At 43.6% G+C, this 20,496-nt stretch overlaps 1 protein-coding gene across 4 annotated transcripts in view; it reads right to left on the bottom strand.

Annotated features, from left to right (window-relative positions):
• Nucleotides 1-20,496, bottom strand: part of ELFN1 (extracellular leucine rich repeat and fibronectin type III domain containing 1) — a 792,923-nt gene that overhangs the window by 226,791 nt on the left and 545,636 nt on the right. For all 4 annotated transcript variants that reach the window (XM_073648125.1, XM_073648123.1, XM_073648124.1 and 1 more), the window contains one exon: nt 9,231-9,308. The gene's annotated coding sequence lies outside the window, so the exon portion shown is untranslated. The remainder of the gene's footprint in view (nt 1-9,230; nt 9,309-20,496) is intronic.

Genomic DNA, 20,496 nt, shown 5'->3' with positions numbered 1-20,496 from the left:
GCAATACCAGCCAAGTATTAAAATGGTGGCTTCAATGATGGCAAAATCACCTGCTGCCCATTGGATCGAGATTACAGAAGAGTGGGCCCCATAGAGGTGTTACCAAGTTTGCACCAATCCATCACTGCGTATCCCATCAGTTTTAGTAATGGGGTCCATCTGAATAAAGCAGTGGTCAATAATACTCTTCATTCTTTGGCTATTAGACTGACTGAGTTAATTGAGGCATTGTTCAGTTCCATAGGCAATGAGCGGAGCAGTTGTGGGCATGTTTGACCCTGTTCTACTCAGATGGAGCACTGCAAAGACTCATCTGTACTCAACTATCTTTGGAAGTCCCATAGGCAATGAGCAGAGCAGTTGTGGGCATGCTTGACCCTGCTCTACTCAGCTGGAGCACTGCAAAGACTCGTCTGTACTCAACTATCTTTGGAAGTCCAATAGGCAATGAGCAGAGCAGTTGTAGGCATGCTTGACCCTGTTCTACTCAGATGGAGCACTGCAAAGACTCGTCTGTAGTGTTGAGCCACCCCCGTAGTGTTCGGGTTCGGTTCGGTTCGTCGAACACCGGGATGTTCGAGGAACTGTTCGTCGAACTGTTCGTCGAACACCTTAGAACACCGTCGAACACCGTTAAAACCAATGGCAGGCAAACAAAAACACATAGAAACACATAGAAAACACCTGCAAAGGTGTCCAAAAGCTGACAAACTGCTCAGAAGACACTCTCTTTAAAAAAGCCGGCCGGCAAATTCAGCAGCGGCATACACCGGTACCCGACAATTTAGACAAGAAGGAATAGAGCATCACACATAGATTAGATAGATAGAAACATGTCAGTCACACATATAAGAAGCACAGTGACAGTGTTGGTTACTGCACTTGTCATTTAGTGTAAAGGATTTATTAAAAAAAATATTAGTGTTTTCGTGCACCGTCTCTTTAAAAAAGCCGGCCGGCAATTCAGCATCTGTACCCGACAATTTAGAACAGAAAGAATAGAGCTTCACACATAGATTAGATAGATAGAAACATGTCAGTCACATATATAATAAGTACAGTGACAGTGTTGCTTACTATACTTGTCATTTAGTGTAAAGGATTTATTTAAAAAAATAATAGTGTTTTCATGCACTGTCTCTTTAAAAAAGCCGGCCGGCAATTCAGCAGCGGTACCCGACAATTTAGAACAGAAAGATAGAGCATCACACATAGATTAGATAGATAGAAACATGTCAGTCACATATATATGAAGTACAGTGATAGTGTTGGTTACTGTACTTGTCATTTAGTATTAAAATAAAGGATTTATTATTAAAAAAATTGGCGTGGGGTTCCCCTTAATTTTAGGCTCTAGCGGAGGTTAAGCAGACGGCTGGGGCAGATGTTTGAAGCCTGGGAATGGGGTAATACCCACGGAGCTTCCCAGGCTACTAATATCAGCCCCCAGATGAATACATAGCCTTTACTAGCTATTAAAATGGGGGACCCCCCCAAAAAAATGACGTGGGGTCCCCCCTAATTTAATAGCTAGCAAAGGCTAGGCAGACAGCTGGGGGCTGATATTAATAGCCCAGGAAGGGAGCCATGAATATTGGCCCCCTCCCAGGCTAGAAACACCAGCCGTCAGCCGCCCCAGAAATGGCGCATTCATAGGATGCGCCAATTCTGGCACTTAGCCTCGCTCTTCCACGCTGCCCTGGTGCGGTGGCAGGGGGTAATAGGGTTGGGGTTGATGTCAGCTTATAATGCCAGCTGACATCAAGCCCAGGTTAGTAATGGAGAGGCGTCTATAAGACACCCCCATTACTAACCCCATAGTCAAAGTTAAAAAAAACACAAACACCCAGAATAAAGTCCTTTAATTGAAATAAAGACACAATCCTTTATTGTTCTAAATTAAACCATACTTACCATCACGCCCATTCCAGCTGAAGCCAACGATCTCCTGCAATAAAAGAAAAATAATAAAGCAACCTCATCCTTACCTTTCCATGGTTCCCACGACAGCTTCAGCTCTGCTACATCGAGATGACAGGCTGGACCGCAGCAGAACGCTGCCATCCAGCCTGTCATCCCGCAGACACTGAGAAGCGCAGGCTTGCTTGCGCTGCTCAGCGTCTCTCTGTGACGACATCCAGATGAGCCGAGTTCATGTCCAATGAACTCGGCTCACCTCATGCACGTCACTGACAGCGTGGGAAAATTCTCACGCTGAAGCGCTGATTGCAGGAGAATTTTCCCACGCTGTCAGTGACGTGCAGGAGGTGAGCTGAGTTCATTGGACATGAGCTCACCTCATGCACATCACTGACAGCGTGGGAGAATTCTCCTGCACTCAGCACTTCAGCGTGAGAATTTTCCCACGCTGTCAGTGACGTGCATGAGGTGAGCCGAGTTCATTGGACATTAACTCGGCTCATCTGGATGCCCTCACAGAGAGACACTGTGGAGCGCAAGCAAGCCTGCGCTTCTCAGTGTCTGCGGGATGACAGACTGGATGGCAGCGTTCTGCTGCGGTCCAGCCAGTCATCTCGATGTAGCAGAGCTGAAGCTGTCGTGGGAACCATGGAAAGGTAAGGATGAGGTTGGTTTATTATTTTTCTTTTATTGCAGGAGATCGTTGGCTTCAGCTGGAATGGGTGTGATGGTAAGTATGGTTTAATTTAGAACAATAAAGAATTGTGTCTTTATTTCAATTAAAGGACTTTATGCTGGGTGTTGTGTTTTTTTTAAATACTTTACTAGAAATTCATGGCGGTCATGTCTAATACTGGCGTGACCCCATGAATTTTGGGCTTGGGGCCAGCTGATAATACCAAGCTGGCCCTAACCCCTTTATTACCCAGTGAGCCACCGCACCAGGGCCCTGGATGAGTTGGGTACAGCGCCAGAAGATGGCGCTTCTATGAACGCGCCATTTTCTGGGGCGGCTGCGGACTGCAATTTGCAGCGGGGGTGGCCCAGAAAGCTTGGGCCTCCCTGCGCTGCAGATTCCAGCCCCCAGCTGCCTAGTTGTACCTGGCTGGACAAAAAAACAGGGCGAAGCCCCACGTCAATTTTCTTTAAATTATTTCATGAAATAATTAAGAAAAAAAGGCCTTCCCTATATTGTTGTGTCCGGCCAGGTACAAATAGGCAGCTGATGGATGGGGGCAGCCCGTTCCTGCCTGCTGTACCTGGCTGGACACAAATATAGTGCGAAGCCCCACTTCAATTTTTTTAAATTATTTCAGGAAATTCATGAAATAATTTAAAAAAAATTGACGTGGGGCTTCGCACTATATTTGTGTCCAGCCAGGTACAGCAGGCAGGAACGGGCTGCCCCCAACCACCAGCTGCCTATTTGTACCTGGTCGGACACAACAATATAGGGAAGCCCTTTTTTTCTTAATTATTTCATGAAATAATTTAAAGAAAATTGACGTGGGGCTTCGCCCTGTTTTTGTGTCCAGCCAGGTACAACTAGGCAGCTGGGGGCTGGAATTCGCAGCGCAGGGAGGCCCAAGCTTTCTGGGCCACCCCCGCTGCAAATTGCAGTCCGCAGCCACCCCGGAAAATGGCGCGTTCATAGAAGCGCCATCTTCTGGCGCTGTACCCAACTCATCCAGGGCCCTGATGCGGTGGCTCACTGGGTAATAAAGGGGTTAGGGCCAGCTTGGCATTATCAGCTGGCCCTAAGCCCGAAATTCATGGGGTCACGCCAATATTAGACATGACCACCATGAATTTCTAGTAAAGTATTTAAAAAAAACACAACACCCAGAAAAAAGTCCTTTAATTGAAATAAACACACAATTCTTTATTGTTCTAAATTAAACCATATGTACCATCACGCCCATTCCAGCTGAAGCCAACGATCTCCTGAAATAAAAGAAAAATAATAAAGCAACATCATCCTTACCTTTCCATGGTTCCCATGACAGCTTCAGCTCTGCTACATCGAGATGACAGGCTGGACCGCAGCAGAACGCTGCCATCCAGCCTGTCATCCCGCAGGCACTGAGAAGCGCAGGCTTGCTTGCGCTCCACAGTGTCTCTCTGTGAGGGCATCCAGATGAGCCGAGTTAATGTCCAATGAACTCGGCTCACCTCATGCACGTCACTGACAGCGTGGGAAAATTCTCCTGCACTCAGCGCTTCAGCGTGGGAGAATTCTCACACTGAAGCGCTGAGTGCAGGAGAATTCTCCCACGCTGTCAGTGACGTGCAGGAGGTGAGCTGAGTTCATTGGACATGAGCTCACCTTATGCACGTCACTGACAGCGTGGGAAAATTCTCCTGCACTCAGCGCTTCAGCGTGGGAGAATTCTCACGCTGAAGCGCTGAGTGCAGGAGAATTCTCCCACGCTGTCAGTGACGTGCAGGAGGTGAGCTGAGTTCATTGGACATGAGCTCACCTTATGCACGTCACTGACAGCGTGGGAGAATTCTCCTGCACTCACCGCTTCAGCGTGAGAATTTTCCCACGCTGTCAGTGACGTGCATGAGGTGAGCCGAGTTCATTGGACATGAACTCGGCTCATCTGGATGTCGTCACAGAGAGACGCTGAGCAGCGCAAGCAAGCCTGCGCTTCTCAGTGTCTGCGGGATGAGAGGCTGGATGGCAGCGTTCTGCTGCGGTCCAGCCTGTCATCTCGATGTAGCAGAGCTGAAGCTGTCGTGGGAACCATGGAAAGGTAAGGATGAGGTTGCTTTATTATTTTTCTTTTATTGCAGGAGATCGTTGGCTTCAGCTGGAATGGGCGTGACGGTAAGTATGGTTTAATTTAGAACAATAAAGGATTGTGTCTTTATTTCAATTAAAGGACTTTATTCTGGGTGTTTGTGTTTTTTTTAACTTTGACTATGGGGTTAGTAATGGGGGTGTCTTATAGACGCCTCTCCATTACTAACCTGGGCTTGATGTCAGCTGGCATTATAAGCTGACATCAACCCCAACCCTATTACCCCCTGCCACCGCACCAGGGCAGCGTGGAAGAGCGAGGCTAAGTGCCAGAATTGGCGCATCCTATGAATGCGCCATTTCTGGGGCGGCTGACGGCTGGTGTTTCTAGCCTGGGAGGGGGCCAATATTCATGGCTCCCTTCCTGGGCTATTAATATCAGCCCCCAGCTGTCTGCCTAGCCTTTGCTAGCTATTAAATTAGGGGGGACCCCACGTCATTTTTTTGGGGGGGTCCCCCATTTTAATAGCTAGTAAAGGCTATGTATTCATCTGGGGGCTGATATTAGTAGCCTGGGAAGCTCCGTGGGTATTACCCCCTTCCCAGGCTTCAAACATCTGCCCCAGCCGTCTGCTTAACCTCCGCTAGAGCCTAAAATTAAGGGGAACCCCACGCCAATTTTTTTAATAATAAATCCTTTATTTTAATACTAAATGACAAGTACAGTAACCAACACTATCACTGTACTTATTATATATGTGGCTGACATGTTTCTATCTATCTAATCTATGTGTGAAGCTCTATTCTGTCTGTTATAAATTGTCGGGTACCGCTGCTGAATTGCCGGCCGGCTTTTTTAAAGAGACGGTGCATGAAAACACTATTATTTTTTTTTATAAATCCTTTACGCTAAATGACAAGTACAGTAAGCAACACTGTCACTGTACTTCGTATATATGTGGCTGACATGTTTCTATCTATCTAATCTATGTGTGAAGCTCTATTCTGTCTGTTATAAATTGTCGGGTACCGCTGCTGAATTGCCGGCCGGCTTTTTTAAAGAGACAACCACCATGGCTGTGGCATTACAGTGAGTGGCAGACAATCCCTGCATGATTGGTGCTCTAAATAGCGCCAGACATGCAGGACACGCTTTTGGTGCACGAACAGTTATCGAACATAACCTCGAACAGCCGAATTTTTTGCAAATCGTTCGGGTTCGTCGAACAACTCGAACACCGCCCAAAACAGCTCGAATTTGAGATTGGCGAACAGTTCTAGTCGAACACCGCTCATCTCTACTCGTCTGTACTCAACTGTCTTTGGAAGTCCCATAGGCAATGAGCGGAGCAGTTGTGGGGATGCTTGACCCTTTTCTACTCAGATGGAGCACTGCAAAGACTCGTCTGTACTCAACTATCTTTGGAAGTCCCATAGGCAATGAGCAGAGCAGTTGTAGGCATGCTTGATCCTGCTCTACTCAGATGGAGCACTGCAAAGACTCGTCTGTACTCAACTATCTTTGGAAGTCCCATAGGCAATGAGCAGAGCAGTTGTGGGCATGCTTGACCCTGCTCTACTCAGATGGAGCACTGCAAAGACTCGTCTGTACTTAACTATCTTTGGAAGTCCGATAGGCAATGAATGGAGCAGTTGTGGGCATGCTTGACCCTGCTCTACTCAGATGGAGCACTGCAAAGACTTGTCTGTACTCAACTATCTTTGGAAGTCCCATAGGCAATGAGCAGAGCAGTTGTAGGCATGCTTGATCCTGCTCTACTCAGATGGAGCACTGCAAAGACTCGTCTGTACTCAACTATCTTTGGAAGTCCCATAGGCAATGAGCAGAGCAGTTGTGGGCATGCTTGATCCTGCTCTATTCAGATGGAGCACTGAAAAGTCTCATCTGTACTCAGCTCTCTGTAACACCTCTGCCGGTTGCTGCTTTGGCCAGTAGGCAGCACCGCACCTTTGTTGTGGTTGATTCTTAACAGCATCAATCCTGTATCATTCCTGGGACTTGTAGCTCTGTCCAGTCCAGTTACTACTTGTGCCAATCTTGTTCGTGGTAGCTATTTTGGAGTGGCCAGGTGACTACGAACAGTGCTCATGTGACACTATCTTTGGAAGTCCCGTAGGCAATGAATGGAGCAGTGATGCACATGCTCAACAACTGCTTGATTCAGATTACGTACTGCAGAACCCAATGCTTGGTATTGGTGGGAGTCCTAGCGGAAGATTATTAGGTGATGACTTGCTACAACTCCTTTGAGGGTACCATACAAATTAGAATACCATATGTGTACTTGATGGTCTGCTAATATCACAGAGAAAAATTGAACATGACTGATCCTTTTCTCAAGGAGATAAGAGGTGTCTGCCAGTGGCTTAATTTCCTCTTCTCTTTTAGAACTCATGCATGCTCAGCTAAACCAAGTGTGCATGTGCATGAGAAAGTCAGGTGGGACATTTACCCTTGATAGTTGGTTTAGGAGCTCTGAAGGCACCACTTTACTGCAGGGTCTGTAGAACTGGGGCATGACACATCTTTGAGGGCCCCCTAAACCTTGAGAGTTTAGGGCTTGTGGGGGCAGTGCATGACACAGATTGTCTTCCCTTCAGGTCCTCACTTCCTGAAAAGTGTACACCAAGCCAAACTGATAAGTTATGAGTCTATAGGGTACCCTCTAAATGACTCTGACCCAAAATAAAATACTGCCCCACCAAGGCCAATCGGTCACATTTTTCCCAGTCTGGCTAATACAAGAAAGTTTTCATCCTTTTACAGTAGAGTTAATATCCATATTTTTTCCCCATGGATCGTTGCCTATAAATAAGTCTCAATACACTAGTTGGGTCTCTTCGAGCAGAACCAGTACTCCTACAGCTCTATGTTAAAGGCATCTCATCCAACCAATGAGTACTCTGATCAGTACCGACAAGGGGTGAAAATCCCGAAACAGCCGTCTACAGATGGATGACTGGATTGACCAATATCATTTTCTTCCTTCTGGAGGAGAGACAATTTACATGTCCCTGCTTAGACACTATGTTTTAGGTGACTACTGACTACCTTGCTCTCTTCAAGTATAGGGAAGCCATCTCTCCAATATGAGTGTACAGAAGAAGAATCTGGATCTTCTCAATTATTTGAGTGGAAAATGGAGAAGAGTTGGAAACTGTTTCATATTTTTTTTCCATTTGACCTGAAGACCATAACTTCCACTAGACTGTCATTATCTCAATTATTGTCTACAGATAATTAAGGTCATTTTGTGTCATTTATGTCATTTCAGTAAATACTAGCTTACATCCAAGGATTACATACTAAATAAATGACTTAATGGTAGTTACTGGCAGTAATGACTATAACACCCAACATTTCTGACTTTTGATGTTCTAAGTATAGAATGTAAGTAAGTGATGAGATAAACTTCTTGGCAAACCTTGATTAGGTTCCTAACGTCTTCAATTTAAGGGGTTATTACTATAGGAAAGGTAATAAACTTGCTGATCATGGGGGTCTGACTGATGAGACCCCCACTGAATAGGGCTCTGAAATATATGTATAGTGGTGGCAAAGCATGTGCACATATCATCCATTCATTGCTCTTAAATGTGGTGGCCACAAATGAGCGCCACTGCTCTTTTCATTGTCCATGGGACTGGTGGAGATAGCTGAGGACAGCACTGAACTATCTTCAGCAGTCCCATAGATAATTAATGGAGCAGTGGAGTTTTTAGGAGCCAGGATATTCACAAGGTAGGCGAGAACTTGCTGATTGTTAAGGGTCTGACAGCTGAGACCCCCCTCTGATCCCAAGAACAGGGCTTTGAAATGTGGTAGCCACAAATACATGTCACTGCTCAATTAATCGTCTATAGGACTGGTTGAGATAACCGAGAACTGTGCTCAACTATTTTTGACAGATCCATAGTCAGTTAATGGAGCGGTGGAGTTTTTCAGAGCTCAGTTATCAGGATTGGAGGGTTTCCCAGCAGTCGGACCCCCAGAGATCAACAACTTATCACCTATACAGACAATGAAGGCAATGTCCAGGTACTGTACTGTGGCGTCATTAAACATCTTCTATCTGCCATTCATTCATATATTAAATGTAGGAATATGACTGAATAATGAATGCATTTCATGATATCGCAATGAGTTTTACCAAATCAATGTTATAGTCTTAGGGCATTTCTGAAACCAATAAGGTCTATTGTAGGAAGGAAAAAAAAACATTAATTATTGATTTTCTTTGCCTGGAGATTTATTAAAAAATGTTTCCTTTACTTAAAACTTAGAGCATAATCATCAATACATATACATAAACAGTGACTAAAAGACTGCGGAAAACATAAGGATGTAATAAATCAGTATAATCGTTGTTGACTCTCATCACTGTGAAGAACAGAGGCGGTCATCTTTTAAGTCTTCCAGAACAATACAAATAAGGAATTTTAGAAGAGAAGATTCTGTAAAACCTCCTACAAGGACGAGAAGTTTCAGGTGAATGATTGGTACCTGCTATGTATTGTTAATTTTAATGCAATATTCTCATACCTTAAAATGGAAATTGTATCGTAGTCTTGTCAATTTGTAGCCAACGGGAGATGCTCCATGGATGAAATGCAGTGCCACCTGGTAAAGAAAAGCTGGCATTAATAACTGGCACCAGTCAATAGAAATATAATAAAGCTATGGAAGAAACAGGTCAAGTAATACATACAATCCAATATGCCTGATTAAGCAAACAAGCTAAAGCCAATCTGTCATCGAAAGTAACTATACAGAGTAAACAATTGTATATGAGGAATAATATTATTGCTTGTTAATTTATAATGTTTGTTCTGCATTTTTTTTCACCAGTTTTCCCTTATCTCTAAAATTTTCAGTTGTTCTTTGGACAAAGGGTGGAGAATAGCCGCTATGATGTCCCCCATTCACAGCACAGAGAGGGATTCCTGCTCTTCTGTCTTTATGTAGCAGATGTTCAAAAGCAGCAGCATCATGAAGAACATTATACAGCAGTACTGAGAGGTGCAGCTGTGAATCCAACTCTAAGATGAGACAAAACATTCTCTAAAAACCAGTAACACCATCCACGTGTATCTTTGTCTATCCCTCTGCTCCTCCACTTTTTATAGACTTTAATAAGTAACTGTAATCTGGTCCCCCAGTGAGCTGGCAGGCTGTCATTTTTTGAGCAAGACTTATTTTAGTATTTTGGAGTGAATGAGGTAGGAGAAGATGTGGCTCATAAGTTCAGAAAGAAGCACATGATATAAAGCAAACTTGCTTGTACAATTGATTCATGGAAGGATTCTTGAAATAACAGTGATGACTATATAAAACTCCTTAAAAGGGTTATCCAGGACTTCTTTTCCCTCCTATGGTACTAAGGACTTATCAGCAGGTAATTATTAGCCTGTGTTGCCTAACGATGATCTCTCTCTCCTCAGAGCAATCACGGACGATTCTCTCACTTCCTATGACATCACGTTGACAGAGCAGTTTCTTCTCTTCCATTCTGCTCTGTGGATGGGGCAGTGACGATATAAGACTCCTTAAAAGGGCTATTCAGGACTTCTTTTTCCCTTCTATGTTACTAAGCACTTATCGGCAGGTAATTATCTGCCTGTGCTGCCTAGCGATGACCTCTCTTGGTTCAGAGCAGTCACGGACGATTCTCTCGCTTCCAGTGACATCACATTGACAGAGCAGTTCCTTCTCTTCCACTCTGCTCTGTCGACGGGGCATCACGTTGATTGACAGCCAGCTCAGCCTAACACACTGGGGAGTCGGCTGTTATTCAATATGACATTGTTAGTCGACAGAGCAGAGTGGAACAGAAGGAACTGCTCTGTCAACGCCAGAATAATCGACAGCCAGTGCGATCCGTGACCGCTCTGAGCCGGGAGAGATTGTCACAGGGCAGCACAGGAAGGTAGTTTATAACTGTTTAGTCATATAGGGAAAAAAAGTTAAGGATAACCTCTTTACGCAAATTAAACCACTCCCACTTATTATTATATCGCATGCTTTTTCACTACAAGAACCTAAAAAACAGAGATAATTGGGTTCTGTATTTGTTTCTGATTGGCCTAGGCATATGGTCATCTTCAGTCAATAACTTGAGACTTCTTTATTAAAACTTGGGTGGATTCGCAATGTGCGGGGAAAGGTGGGGGGTACAAACAAGTCAAGCCTAATTATGGTTATAGATTATGTTTATTCATTATTCAGATTTCCATTCAGTGGAACAAAAAGAACTTATGATTTACAATATCTAAGAGAGGACATTTATTCTGGAATATTCTATAAATGTATGTAGCCATAATAAAATATGAAGACATTTGAGATAATAACAAAATCCAACAATTTTTCACAAATAAATATGTTCCTTTGATTATTTGAATATTATATATATATAAAAAAAACCTTGACGAAGCAATGTACGAAACGCGCGTCGGGTGCGGTTCTTCCTATGCCTGGTGAGACTTACTTATGCCACTGTGCTTGTTTACATCCTTTATCTATTAGACTTATGCTTACTCCATGATACCTTATCTTAACTCACTGAACTCCTTTCTCATATATATCTTATGATACTTTTGTACATTGGTCTGTAACATTGAGCTTAGACTTTGCATACTTTCTTATACTATTGCATGTACACTGCTCAAAAAAATAAAGGGAACACTTAAACAACAGAATATAACTCCAAGTAAATTAAACTTCTATGAAATCAACCTGTCCACTTAGGAAGCAACACTGATTGACAATCAATTTCACATGCTGTTGTGCAAATGGAAAAGACAATAGATGAAAATTATTGGCATCCCCTTTGTTGAGCTGACTGGTATATATGTAGCATACCACGGGCCTGGGTGGTCTGGAGTTGGGACCTGGTCCTATTTGTCTACCCTTTTATATGCATTACTTCAACTTTGATATACAGTAAGGTTTTTAATATAGGCAGTATAGGTACCGTCCCAATTTAGGGTCACCTTGCCGCTGGTGGGACGGCTTGTATACTTTTTTTGATCAAAAATAGTTCACTAAGTACCCTATATTTATTATGCAACTTTGCTTTACATTTATATATAATGATGGTAGGGTATGAGATATATTTTTGTCTTTTGTCTTTTGTAGGTTTTGTTTCTTTTTTGCTAGTGTGAACATGCTCCTATTTCTTGCATGTCTACCATCTTAGACCTCAGTTCACATTGCCTGGTTTTTTGTCTTGTTTGCATTCTGTGCAATTTAAGGGTGTGGCATCCCCTTTGTTGAGCTGACTGGTATATACAGTACAGACCAAAAGTTTGGACACACCTTCTCATTTAAAGATTTTTCTGTATTTTCAAGACTATGAAAATTGTACATACACACTGAAGGCATCAAAACTATGAATTAACACATGTGGAATTATATACTTAACAAAAAAGTGTGAAACAACTGAAAATATGTCTTATATTCTAGGTTCTTCAAAGTAGCCACCTTTTGCTTTGATGACTGCTTTGCACACTCTTGGCATTCTCTTGATGAGCTTCAAGAGGTAGTCACCGGAAATGGTTTTCCAACAATCTTGAAGGAGTTCCCAGAGATGCTTAGCACTTGTTGGCCCTTTTGCCTTCACTCTGCAGTCCAGCTCACCCCAAGCCATCTCGATTGGGTTCAGGTCTGGTGACTGTGGAGGCCAGGTCATCTGGCGTAGCACCCCATCACTCTCCCTCTTGGTCAAATAGCCCTTACACAGCCTGGAGGTGTGTTTGGGGTCATTGTCCTGTTGAAAAATAAATGATGGTCGAACTAAACGCAAACTGGATGGAATAGCATGCCGCTGCAAGATGCTGTGGTAGCCATGCTGGTTCAGTATGCCTTCAATTTTGAATAAATCCCCAACAGTGTCACCAGCAAAGCACCCCCACACCATCACACCTCCTCCTCCATGCTTCACGGTGGGAACCAGGCATGTAGAGTCCATCCGTTCACCTTTTCTGCATTGCACAAAGACCCGGTGGTTGGAACCAAAGATCTCAAATTTGGACTCATCAGACCAAAGCACAGATTTCCACTGGTCTAATGTCCATTCCTTGTGTTCTTTAGCCCAAACAAGTCTCTTCTGCTTGTTGCCTGTCCTTAGCAGTGGTTTCCTAGCAGCTATTTTACCATGAAGACTTGCTGCACAAAGTCTCCTCTTAACAGTTGTTGAAGAGATGTGTCTGCTGCTAGAACTCTGTGTGGCATTGACCTGGTCTCTTATCTGAGCTGCTGTTAACCTGCGATTTCTGAGGCTGGTGACTCGGATAAACTTATCCTCAGAAGCAGAGGTGACTCTTGGTCTTCCTTTCCTGGGGCGGTCCTCATATGAGCCAGTTTCTTTGCAGCGCTTGATGGTTTTTGCAACTGCACTTGGGGACACTTTCAAAGTTTTCCCAATTTTTTGCACTGACTGACCTTCATTTCTTAAAGTAATGATGGCCACTCGTTTTTCTTTACTTAGCTGCTTTTTTCTTGCCATAATACAAATTCTAACAGTCTATTCAGTAGGACTATCAGCTGTGTATCCACCTGACTTCTGCACAACACAACTGATGGTCCCAACCCCATTTATAAGGCAAGAAATCCCACTTATTGAACCTGACAGGGCACACCTGTGAAGTGAAAACCATTTCCGGTGACTACCTCTTGAAGCTCATCAAGAAAATGCCAAGAGTGTGCAAAGCAGTCATCAAAGCAAATGGTGGCTACTTTGAATAACCTAGAATATAAGACATATTTTCAGTTGTTTCACACTTTTTTGTTAAGTATATAATTCCACATGTGTTAATTCATAGTTTTGATGCATTCAGTGTGAATTTACAATTTTCATAGTCATGAAAATACAGAAAAATCTTTAAATGGGAAGGTGTGTCCAAACTTTTGGTCTGTACTGTATGTAGCTTACCACGGGCCTGGGTGGTCTGGAGTTGGGACCCGGTCCTATTTGTCTACCCTTTTATATGCATTACTTCAACTTTGATATACAGTAAGGTTTTTAATATAGGCAGTATAGGTACCGTCCCAATTTAGGGTCACCTTGCCGCTGGTGGGACGGCTTGTATACTTTTTTTGATCAAAAATAGTTCACTAAGTACCCTATATTTATTATGCAACTTTGCTTTACATTTATATATAATGATGGTAGGGTATGAGATATATTTTTGTCTTTTGTAGGTTTTGTTTCTTTTTTGCTAGTGTGAACATGCTCCTATTTCTTGCATGTCTACCATCTTAGACCTCAGTTCACATTGCCTGGTTTTTTGTCTTGTTTGCATTCTGTGCAATTTAAGGGTGTGGCATCCCCTTTGTTGAGCTGACTAGTATATATGTAGCTTACCACGGGCCTGGGTGGTCTGGAGTTGGGACCCGGTCCTATTTGTCTACCCTTTTATATGCATTACTTCAACTTTGATATACAGTAAGGTTTTTAATATAGGCAGTATAGGTACCGTCCCAATTTAGGGTCACCTTGCCGCTGGTGGGACGGCTTGTATACTTTTTTTGATCAAAAATAGTTCACTAAGTACCCTATATTTATTATGCAACTTTGCTTTACATTTATATATAATGATGGTAGGGTATGAGATATATTTTTGTCTTTTGTCTTTTGTAGGTTTTGTTTCTTTTTTGCTAGTGTGAACATGCTCCTATTTCTTGCATGTCTACCATCTTAGACCTCAGTTCACATTGCCTGGTTTTATAAATGTATGTAGCCATAATAAAATATGAAGACATTTGAGATAATAAAAAAATCCAACAATTTTTCACAAATAAATATGTTCCTTTGATTATTTGAATATTATATATATATAAAAAAAACCTTGACGAAGCAATGTACGAAACGCGCGTCGGGTGCGGTTCTTCCTATGCCTGGTGAGACTTACTTATGCCACTGTGCTTGTTTACATCCTTTATCTATTAGACTTATGCTTACTCCATGATACCTTATCTTAACTCACTGAACTCCTTTCTCATATATATCTTATGATACTTTTGTACATTGGTCTGTAACATTGAGCTTAGACTTTGCATACTTTCTTATACTATTGCATGTACACTGCTCAAAAAAATAAAGGGAACACTTAAACAACAGAATATAACTCCAAGTAAATCAAACTTCTATGAAATCAACCTGTCCACTTAGGAAGCAACACTGATTGACAATCAATTTCACATGCTGTTGTGCAAATGGAATAGACAATAGATGAAAATTATTGGCAATTATCAAGACACCCTCAATAAAGGAGTGATTCTGCAGGTGGGGACCACAGACCACATCTCAGTGCCAATGCTTTCTGGCTGATGTTTTGTTCACTTTTGAATGTTGGTTGTGCTTTCACACTCATGGTAGCATGTGAGACGGACTCTACAACCCACAGAAGTTGCTCAGGTAGTGCAGCTCATCCAGGATGGCACATAAATGAGAGCTGTGGCAAGAAGGTTTGCTGTGTGTGTCAGCGTAGTGTCCAGAGGCTGGAGGTGCTACCAGGAGACAGGCCAGTACACCAGGAGACGTGGAGGGGGCCGTAGGAGGGCAACAACCCAGCAACAGGACCGCTACCTCGCCTTTGTCCAAGGAGGAACAGGAGGAGCACTGCCAGAGCCCTGCAAAATGACCTCCAGCAGGCCACAAATGTGCATGTGTCTGCACAAAAGGTTAGAAACCGACTCCATAAGGGTGGTATGAGGGCCCGATGTCCACAGATGGGAGTTGTGCTCACAGCCCAACACAGTGCAGGATGCTTGGCATTTGCCACAGAACATCAGGATTGGCAAAGTCACCACTGGCGCCCTGTGCTCTTCACAGATGAAAGCAGGTTCACACTGAGCACATGTGACAGACGTGACAGAGCCTAGAGACGCCGTGGAGAGTGATCTGCTGCCTGCAAAATCCTTCAGCATGACCAGTTTGGCAGTGGGTCAGTAATGGTGTGGGGTGGCATTTCTTTGGAGGGCCGCACAGCCCTCCATGTGCTCGCCAGTGGTAGCCTGACTGCCATTAGGTACCGAGATGAGATCCTCAGACCCCTTGTGAGACCATATGCTGGTGCGGTTGGCCCTGGGTTCCTCCTAATGCAGGACAATGCCAGACCTCATGTGGCTGGAGTGTGTCAGCAGTTCCTGCAAGATGAAGGCATTGAAGCTATGGATTGGCCCGCCCGTTCCCCAGACTTGAATCTGATTGAGCACATCTGGGACATCATGTCTCGCTCCATCCACCAACGTCACGCTGCACCACAGACTGTCCAGGAGTTGGCGGATGCTTTAGTCCAGCTCTGGGAGGAGATCCCACAGGAGACCATCCGCAACCTCATCAGGAGCATGCCCAGGCGTTGTAGGGAGGTCATACAGGCACGTGGAGGCCACACACAATACTGAGACTCATTTTGACTTGTTTTAAGGACATTACATCAAAGTTGGATCAGCCTGTAGTGTGTTTTTCCACTTTAATTTTGGAGGGGACTCCAAATCCAGGCCTCCATTGGTTAATAAATTTTATTTCCATTGATGATTTTTGTGTGATTTTGTTGTCAGCACATTCAACTTTGTACAGAACAAAGTGTTCAATGAGAATATTTCATTCATTCAGATCTAGGATGTGTTATTTGAGTGTTCCCTTTATTTTTTTGAGCAGTGTATCTTACTACAACCACTGGCAAAAATTATGGAATCACCGGGCTCGGAGAATGTTCATTCAGTTGTTTAATGTTGTTGAAAAAAAGGAGATCACAGACATGGCACAAAACTAAAGTCATTTCAAATGGCAACTTTAGGGCTTTAAGAAACACTAAAAGAAATCAAGATTAAAAATGTGGTACTCAGTACGGGTAATTTTTTTCAGACTAAGCAGAGGGAAAAAATTATGGAATAACTCAATTCTGAGGAAAAAATTAAGGAATCATGAAAAACAAACACACAAAAGAACACTCCAATACATCACTAGCATTTTATTGCACCACCTCTGGCTTTAGTTTAGCCTGCAGTCTCTGAGGCATGGACTTAATGAGTGATAAATAGTACTCTTCATCAGTCTGGCTCCAACTTTCTCTGATTGCTGTTGCCAGATCAGTTTTGCAGGTTGGAGCCTTGTCATGGACCATTTTCTTCAACTTCCACCAAAGATTTTCAATTGGATTGAGATCTGGACTATTTGCAGACCATGACATTGATCTTATGTGTCTTCTTTGAAGGAATGTTTTCACAGTTTTTGCTCTATGGCAGGATGCATTATCATCTTGAAAAATGATGTCATCATCCCAAACATCCTATCAATTGAAGGGATAAGAAAACTGTCCAAAATATCAATGTAAACTTGGGCATTTATTGAAGATGTAATGACAGCCATCTCCCCAGTGCCTTTACCTGACATGCAGCCCCATATCATCAATGATTGTGGAAATTTGCATGTTCTCTTCATGCAGTCATCTTTATAAATCTCATTGGAACAGCACGAAACAAAAGTTCCAGCATCATCACCTTGCCCAATGTAGATTTGTGATTCATCACTGAATATGACTTTCATCCAGTCATCAAAAGTCCACGATTGCTTTTCCTTAGCCCATTGTAACCTTGTTTTTTTCTGTTTAGGTGTTAATGATGGCTTATGTTTAGCTTTTCTGTATGTAAATCCCATTTCCTTTAGGCGGTTTCTTACAGTTCGGTCACAGACATTGACTCCAGTTTCCTCCCATTCGTTCCTCATTTGTTTTGTTGTGCATTTCCTGCTTTGGAGACATATTGCTTTAAGTTTCCGGTCTTGACGCTTTGATGTCTTCCTTGGTCTACCAGTATGTTTGCCTTTAACAACCTTCCCATGTTGTTTGTATTTGGTCCAGATTTTAGACACAGCTGACTGTGAACTACCAACATCTTTTGCAACATTGCGTGATGATTTACCTTCTTTTAAGAGTTTGATAATCCTCTCCTTTGTTTCAATTGACATCTCTCGTGTTGGAGCCATGATTCATGTCAGTCCATTTGGTGCAACAGCTCTCCAAGATGTGATCACTCCTTTTTAGATGCAGACTAATGAGCAGATCTAATTTGATGCAGGTGTTAGTTTTGGAAATGAAAATTTACAGGGTGATTCCATAATTTTTTCCTCAGAAATGAATGATTCCATCATTTTTTCCCTCTGCTTGGTCAGAAAAAAATTACTCTTACTGAGTACCACATTTTTAATCTTGATTTATTTTAGTGTTTCTTAAAGCCCTAAAATTGCCATTTGAAATGACTTTAGTTTTTCTGTGATCTCCTTTTTTTCAACAACATTAAACAACTGAATGAACATCTTCCGAGCCCGGTGATTCCATAATTTTTGCCAGGGGTTGTATATATTACATAGTAACATAGTAATATAGTAACATAGTTTTTAAGGTTGAATGAAGACTAAGTCCATCTAGTTCAACCCATAGCCTAACATGTTGATCCAGAGGAAGGCAAAAAAAAAAACATGTGGCAAACACTAAGCTCCACATTGGGGAAAAAAATTCCTTCCTGACTCCATATGACAATCAGACTAGTTCCCTGGATCAACGCCCTATCAAGGAATCTAGTATATATAACCTGTAATATTATACTTTTCAAGAAAGGCATCCATGCCCTTCTTAAATTTTAGTAGTGAATTACTCATTACAACATCATGCGGCAGAGAGTTCCATAGTCTCACTGCTCTTACAGTAAAGAATCCGCGTCTGTGATTATGATTAAACCTTCTTTCCTCCAGACGTAGAAGATGCCCCCTTGTTCCCGTCTCTGGCCTCAGAGTAAAAAGATCAGTAGAAAGGTCTTTGTACTGTCCCCTCATATACTTGGACATAGTAATAAGATCACCCCTAAGCCTTCGTTTTTCCAAACTAAATAACCCCAAGTGTAATTGTGGCGCCCCTGAGGGTTCAGTCGCCACAGAGGTACTGCACCTCATCCAGAGGTGCGGTGTCTCCTTCTCTCAGGTAAGGAGGGAGTGCTGCCCGGAACCCCAACACCCGCATCCAACACTACACTGCTCCAGGCCGGCTGGAGGGGCAACATGTGTGCGTAGAGCTGAGCCCTGACCCTGACTGGAGTGGGGGAAACCCAGAGGTAGGGGGAACCAGTAGTGGGTGTGGGTGGAGGAAGCAGTTTAGGGGAGCACCCTTGAAGGAGGTATATAAAGGGAAACCATCTTAGGGTGGCGGGGAGGACAGAAGGAGAGTTCAGTGAGAGAAGTCAGTCTGGGAGCAAAGTCTCTTAGGAGCTCTGCTCCACAAGTTGGGGCCTAGTGCTAGAGGCCCAGGAGGGGAGCAGAGGAGTAGGCTCTGTTCTAGTAAAGGGATCCCAGGGGGTACGGCGAGTGCGGGATGGCACCCGTACGCCCAGAATCTGTCAGAAGACAGAGGGATCGCAGGCCGCAAGAAGGGGACCGGCCCCTGGATCAGTCGTGTAACTCCAAGTCTCGGCTGGAAAAACTGGAGGCTTCTGGCTTATATAGTCAGTTGCCAAAAGCCTCATTCTAATCTCCGTGATGGTCAAGCAGGTCTGGGAACTCCAGTAAGACAGGAGGGACTTCAGAGCACCCGAGCGGGATTGAGAGTGGGGAAGCGCAGGGCAGGAGGGAGAAGACCCAGCGTGAAGACGGTCTAGCAAGGAACACAAGAAAGCGGGGTTCCGTCAGGTGCTCCTAATTTGCCTGAGGAAGAGCTGAACTCCTGCCTGGTGAACGCAGCGCGACGTGGGAAGGCTGGCACCCGTACAGTGCACCAGTGGAACTGTCATAAGAACTGTGAGTAAAGACTCGGATGACTGCACCGTACTGCCTCCGTCCATTATTTAAGCTGCGCTATCTTTTCCCCTGCACTACAACGTCCAGCACAATCAACCATTACCTACACTGCCCTGGAGCTAGCTCTTCCTGTGGAGAGCAACACCATCCCTGCTGCAGTAACATCAGCTTCAGAGGACTGCTCCGCAGCGGCGGCTCCCTTTAGCTGCATTCCACAGGTGGCGTCACGAACTTTACAAATCCCCTATAAATAAAACCCCCTTTTTGTTGACCGCCCTGGGCCACGGACCGGGCCAGCCACCGTGATATCCCCCCCCACCAGCATCCATAGGCCCGGCTGCCAAGTATCCCACGGCTCTGGGGGCGCGTCATAATAACCTGTCTTGGTATTGCAGACCCCCCAGTCCTCTAATAACCTTGGTCGCTCTTCTCTGCACCCACTCTAGTTCAGCTATGTCTTTCTTTTACACCGGAGACCAGAACTATACACAGTATTCTAAGTGTGGTCGCACTAATGACTTGTATAGAGGTAAAATTATGTTCTCCTCATGAGCATCTATGCCTCTTTTAATGCATCCCATTATTTTATTTGCCTTTGCAGCAGCTGCCTGACACTGGCCACTAAACGTGAGCTTGTCATCCACCAATACACCCAGGTCTTTTTCAGTGACAGTTTTGCCCAGTGTTTTACAATTAAGCATATAATTATACATTTTATTTCCTCTGCCCAAGTGCATTACCTTACATTTATCCCCATTAAAGCTCATTTGCCATTTATCAGCCCAAGCTTCTAGTTGACATAGATCTTCCTGTAATATAAAATTGTCCTCCTCTGTATTGATTACCCTGCAGAGTTTAGTGTCATCTGCAAATATTGCAGCACTACTCTGTATGCCCCCTACAAGGTCATTAATAAATATGTTAAAAAGAAGCGGGCCCAAAACTGACCCCTGTGGTACCCCACTGTTAACTGAGACCCAGTCTGAGTGTGTTCCATTAATAACCACCCTTTGTTTCCTATCA

This window comes from Phyllobates terribilis, unplaced genomic scaffold (genome assembly GCF_046119375.1).
Source record: "Phyllobates terribilis strain yellow unplaced genomic scaffold, ASM4611937v1 Scaffold_9__5_contigs__length_417890890, whole genome shotgun sequence".
Taxonomy (NCBI): domain Eukaryota; kingdom Metazoa; phylum Chordata; class Amphibia; order Anura; family Dendrobatidae; genus Phyllobates; species Phyllobates terribilis.
The sequence above is the reverse complement of the archived record's forward strand: the minus strand, read 5'-3'. Positions and strand labels throughout refer to the sequence as shown.